Source organism: Bemisia tabaci, chromosome 6, assembly GCF_918797505.1.
Source record: "Bemisia tabaci chromosome 6, PGI_BMITA_v3".
Lineage (NCBI taxonomy): Eukaryota > Metazoa > Arthropoda > Insecta > Hemiptera > Aleyrodidae > Bemisia > Bemisia tabaci.
This window is the reverse complement of record NC_092798.1, coordinates 36,689,286-36,695,543: the sequence shown is the minus strand read 5'-3', so window position 1 is coordinate 36,695,543 and position 6,258 is coordinate 36,689,286. Positions and strand designations below refer to the sequence as shown.

The 6,258-nt window shown below is 38.5% G+C and overlaps 1 protein-coding gene across 1 annotated transcript in view; it reads left to right on the top strand.

The window, feature by feature from the left end:
* Positions 1–6,258, top strand: part of LOC140224905 (uncharacterized) — a 213,125-nt gene that overhangs the window by 42,166 nt on the left and 164,701 nt on the right. The window lies entirely within an intron of this gene.

The window sequence follows — 6,258 nt, the reverse complement described above, 5'->3', positions numbered from 1 at the left end:
TGCATCATGACGTGTCTTGTCTTTGTTTTGACTGTCAGCTAGAATAGTAGGAATGGTTTTGCGTAAATCTATTAAGAAGTCAATATGTTCCAGAAGGGATTTATCTTGAGTTAGAGGGGGTAAAATTGCGGAAAGGGAAGTGTTCGGATTGTAACCATATAGCAAATAAAATGGTGAAAACTTAAGAGATTCATTTACCGATGAATTATAAGTGAAAGTAATCCATGGCAACAAAGTAGTCCAGTTTTTACGTGAATCATTTAGATAATGTCTAAGAATGGACATAAAAGTTTGGTTAAAACGTTCTACTAATCCTTGTGATTGAGGATGATAAGCAGCAGAATGCTGTCTCTCTATTTGCAAAGACTTGCATAGGGAGTCCATTAACTGGTTGTTAAAGTGTGTTCCTCTATCTGAGCTGATTTTGTGTACAAAACCATGCAATGGAAGTAATTTAGTCAATAAAAAGGTAGCAACAGTATTGGCATCAGTAGATTTCGCGGCGCACGTAACTGCGAAGTGCTTCGAACTGCTCTGAAAATCTAAAGTAGCTTTTGCAAATTTCAAGAATGTATCTCCTAGAATAAGGGGAAATTGTAAATCCTCTACTACATAAACAAAAAGTACAAAGTTGTGTCCCTCTATATCGATAGGAAGAAAACCTTTTTTGATAATCCGTAATGGATCGTTTGAAGCCGACCGTATAGTTATCGCATATCCGCGCGCTGATTTTACTAAATTCGCGAAAGATTTTGAGCATACACATACGCTAGCGCCAGAATCGATTAATCCATTAGTCTTGGTTTTACCGATTTTCACCGTTATATAGGAAGATAAATTACTATTGAAAGAGCATAATTCCGGGTTACGTTCAATTGGTTTGGGGGTAGTGTCAGGGAGGGGAGGAAAATTTTCTTTAAGTACAGGAGTATGTAAAAGCGGTTTTGCGGCAACTTTACGTGACTGTGAGGCAGTCGATGAAATTTTTGTTTTTTTCCACGTTTTTTTATAGCATTGTTTTCCACTCCACTTAAAATTTTTCCGAGGGAATCCACTTAATGGAAATTTCGATTATTCCGTCTACTCATTCTACAAGATGGGAGGGGACAATCAAAGATGATATGATTTGTTGCCTTGCAATATTTACAGATTTTTATATCACAATCGATCTTTTCATGCGGTCCCGCGCAAATAGGGCAAGAAAATTTGTTACCAGATGAAGATGACTGCATTGGGGGTGGCAATTTTTCCTGTTTAAAAAACTTTTTCTTAAATTTCTTCTGCTGTTCGGAATCATTTTTACTTTGCGATGTCTGAGGATTCTGAGACATTGATAAAATTTTTTGTTCAGTATCCAATGGGGAGGATAAATGTAATAGCGATTCACGAGCCAGAAAATTTTGGCGCGTATACGTAGTATACCGCCTTTGCGATCGTTTCGAACCCTGCTCGATACAATAACCGAGTCCCTTAGTTCCTTACCGAAAAGTGACTACCGCGAACTTTTGAGATTTTCCAAAGCGTGTAAAAAGTTTATTTATCCATCAATAATTATGATTTAAAGTTGTTTCTCATTCTGGGGGTCGCTAGTTTATGTGCAGTGAATACCAAGAGTCTACGTTACTTGGTTTTTTTAAAAAAAGCCTAAGAATGGGGCGCGCTGATTTAAAATATGCATATATAAGCAGAATCAAGCGAATTGATTCGAGGATGGCTGAGCAGGTCGGCACTCTCGGAATGAGAATCTAACTCCTCCGTTTTGTTCAAAACGTTGCTTTGACAGATCTGTAACCTCGGTTATACTTTTCAAAAGTTGGTACCCGTGCTCTGAAAAACCCAAATAAGCCAAGTTCGTGTAACTATGGTGTCATTGCCTCGACCGGGCTGTGCTGTGTTGCCAATTGTTGGAGGATAGGTTACTTGCCCGGTGGTGGCTACCGCCACTCATGATAGTGCAATCTGTGTAAGTGCAATCTGTGATGAGCCTCGAGACTCATTAGACCATTAGCTAAACGTGGCTCATACAGGAATCCACTTACCCCTCTCTTCCCCACGCTCCTGATCACTGCGTCGGCGTCTCGACGAACAATAGCTAATGACGGTCGCCAAGCGAGGCCGGGATCCTCAGCCCCTCGCCCAATTACTTACGCTTCATTAACCATTTCACCGTCACGCTAGGATTCGTCCAATTTTCAAAAAAAATTGTTTCGCGAGTTTTTAGCAATTTTTTCCTTCCTCTCCGTTAAAACACGAGTTAAAAGAGGTCTCATTCATAAAAATCGGCCAAATAGAAGAGAAGTTACAGTATTCGAAATCCGAAGAAATCAACAAAACTTCTCCAAACAAAAAATAAAATGAAGGGGGAAAAAAAGAAATGTATAAATTACAATTTAATATGATTGACCTCAGAATGTGACAAGCAATTCAATTATAAAAAGGAGAAAAAATTGAGTGACATTACAAAAAATTAGCCTCTTGCAAGGGGCTTTCTTGTATGAGTTTTGACCTGAAGACAAGTAAATCCCGTTATATTATTAAAACGAAATTGACTCCATAGTTTAATGCCTTAGTTTCTTGAATACGATTATTTTAAGCACTCGAAAATTTATACCAGCAATTTTACCCATGGGGTGATTTCCTGAGAGCTGATAATATCACGAATTTCTCATAGAGCCCTTCAAAAATGGCTTGCTTTTTGGGCAGCCGATTCGGCCATCAAACCGGGGTTTAAATGGAAGCTGATAATAACACAAAGCTCTGAGAAAAATTTTGAGATGAGTATAGGAACGGTTTGTAAATTACGAGGAGAGGCGGGCATTCTGTTCAGCATATCGATACATAAGTATTTTCACACGTAGAATTTAATTTTCACGGCAGGGAGTCGACATATTTTGATTTTTTTAATTTTATACGGAAAATTTATGGTTTTTCGGGATTGAAATTACTTACAATTGTTTCATGAAAAATGAATGCACCCAAAATGACTATAGCATTTTGACTTTCACATACGTGCACTCACTAAATTGATTGGTAAATTCAAAGAGTGGGTACATCGACCTGGTATATCAAGTTTCTGCGATTTTTTACGGCAAATCGGTAGATTTTCGGGATGTGGATTGCTTACTTTCAATTCATGAATGAATAAAGCATGGACATGGTTGAGCTTCTTTGCATGAAAAGACGTTTAAAATAACAAAATCAAGACATATTTAAGACAATTGCATTTATATCGAGTCAATTTCTTTTCAATAATATAACGGGATTTATAATACCGGTGATTTGGGTATTTTAGCCCCAAAATACCTTTAAATCGACTTTATCTTCTAGGAGTTCGACAGAATTTTTCCTTTCTTCGCTTAAATTTTTCCGTAGCACTTTTCTTCAAGAATCTGAAAAGATTTTGCTTGAGGCAGATCAAAAAACTTAAATTTGTTCGAATAGCTTTCTAGATTCACAATACACGGTCTCGTGAAGGTGCGTCGCTGACCTTGCAGTGTTGGATCGTGAATTCTCTTGTTGTGCTGCTTGCCTTTTTTGAAATCTCTGTAAATGAAAACTAAAGGGGTTGATATGTGCGAGTTAATGACGCGCCTTATCAACACATTGTGTTGGAGTTCACTGCTTGTTTTACTGCTGCGTCAAATTCCAACATACTTTTATGCGGAAATAAGGTGATAGTTTCTTTAATAGAAGCAGGCAGAGACGAAAGAATATAAAATATGATTTTGCTGTCTGATGGCGATGGATTTAATTTTAAGCATAAAGTTTTCACCTGAAAAACATGTTCCATCAGCTTAGTTGGCTCTGTGAGTCTCAGATTTCTGAGTTGTAATTCAATTTTATTTTGCAAATCTTCGTCTTTAAATTGTCTAATAAAATTTTCGTAGAACTGGTCATATTTCAATGGCGTGTATTTAGTCCGAAGGAGTTTAAAAAAAGAAAGAGCTTCTAGTCTAACGCAAAGCACGCCATGCCACCGGACAGCACATCTTTTGCAAAACGCGTAACTCTATTCCAGACTGCAAGGCCACTAAGGGCGATACGTTGGAAGTTTTCAGTCGTAAAGTATTCGCCAGGAGCTGCAGAGATCTCAAGTCTCGGCCTAAAAAAACGGTCATAATCGGAAAATGTATGGTGAGCATCGTCTATCACGTCCTTGGCATAAAGAATACAGCTGGATGATTCCAAGATAACAGGAATACCTATAATGTGCAACACCTTAAGAATAAAAATTCACCAATTTTAAACAAATTTAATTTTTTCATTTTGAAGGTATTAAATTTCCTTTCTCTGGCTTTGGCACCAACTATTTTGATTGTGTACAAAGTTATGGTGATTGACAAACGGGCCATTGAATCACAGGTATCAGCTCTTCCCGAGGGACTGCTGGTACACCTGTAAAGATCACCAATATAACTTTTTACAATAATAAATTGGTATACTTCAGAAAATGATAAAAAATCTTCCGTAGATAATGCGGGAAGATGTTGAATATGATTGGCGCTAATCGGCTCAAATGAAACATTTCTCCGAATTAAGTGTACCTTCTCGACAGTTGACTGAATGAGATTGGGCGCTTTAAGTTTTTTTAGCATCCGAGTCGCTATTTCCAGATCATCAGAATCACTCGATAGGCGAGCAAAGAAGCAATTGTGCATTTCACAAACTATATGCAAGTCTTTAAGTGAAAATGTTGCCTGAACAGTCGGCACAAGATCAGTGAAATATTTAAATCTTTTCACCGATCTGTTAACACTCTCCACGACCCAGCTCAGTTTCGTGCACAGTCTACTTTCGTTTGCCTCCAAACACGTTATCTAGGCATCTCCTTTCTTACATTTTGGAATGGACACATTGTAACCTTTCGACTCTAAATAATCTTTCACTCTCTCAAAACCTCAGTCCAAGATAAAGATGTCTCCTGGATTGAAAAATGTTTTAAACCAGTCCAGCTGGGAGAGGCTCTTCAAGATGTCCGCGTCCGAAACTGTACCGGCCCAAAAAGTTGTTAAAATGATTGTCATTTGCTAAATATTTGTATTTAATTTGACAGGTTTACTTAATATTTGGACGATTACTTTAGAAAATGACAGGAAGGAGTGCAAATATGCGAAAAGTCGCAGCCAACTGTCACCGCAGAGGTGCCGGTAATCTTAGGGCGCCAAACATACAAGGTTCACGCGCGACAAGTCAACTTTGAAAAATCATAACTCAGGTCCAAATCGTTTTCCCGGGATTATCTTGAGCTTGTTTTAAATCTTAGACGGTTTACTTTCATAAAAAAAAATAGTTTTGTAATTTTCCGTGCGTTCCCTTCAACGTTGCGGCTCAAAATGTAAAACATTGAAATTTTGAGCTACGGCAACGTGGCAACAATGGATGGAAATTTCATAACGGACCAATTTCGTGGATACCAGCTGAAATATGATAATTTTCTCTAAATTTTGAGACCAATGTCATCTCTCTACGACAAACCGTTCACGAGGTATGCCAGTTTCAAGTTTTAACTTTAACCGCGATCTCGCCAACTGACCGACTGCATACCGTTTGGCGCAATGCAAGAAGTATTCACGCAGTCTTGCAGGCGCTAATATGCGTGCCACGCCGGCTGCACTGTATTCGGCGCGATTATTCAAACTCACGTTAGGATAATCGCGGTATAGAATAATGGGGCTTAAAAGGCCTAGAGTCCCTTTATACTGAGAGTCAAGACAATTTGAATCCATTTCTGATTGGTTCCCGTATTTTAGGCCTCCACAGTGTCACAAACGGGAATAAAGATTACATTTTCACCAATTGCAAAGATTATAATCTGGAATGGACCAGGGAATTACGGGTTCGGCAAGGAACAAACGGAATGAGAGGAGGAACGGAGAAAGGCATTTGAGAATGGGCCGATCAAAGATTACGAAAAACGTTCAATTTCTGTAATCTTTATTCCCGTTTGTGACATCCATGAGCCGAATTGTCTTGACTCTCAGTATAAAGGGACTCTAAAAAGGCCCATGTTGTGTTCCGACGCCGTATGAGTATTCCGACGTTGCCTCGTAGCTCCCGATAAAATATTTTTCCGAAAAAAATTAGGAAAGTTCTCTATGCTTGCTTTTTAGACTGAATTGACCATAAAAAATATATGAATTTAAGCATCCGGAATTAGGGTTCTTCGCCAGAATTTCACGTAGGGCACGATTTCGTGCAACGAAAACTACTGCAATCAACTCCTAGCTGAAAAAAACCGTTTTTGGTACATCGGTTACG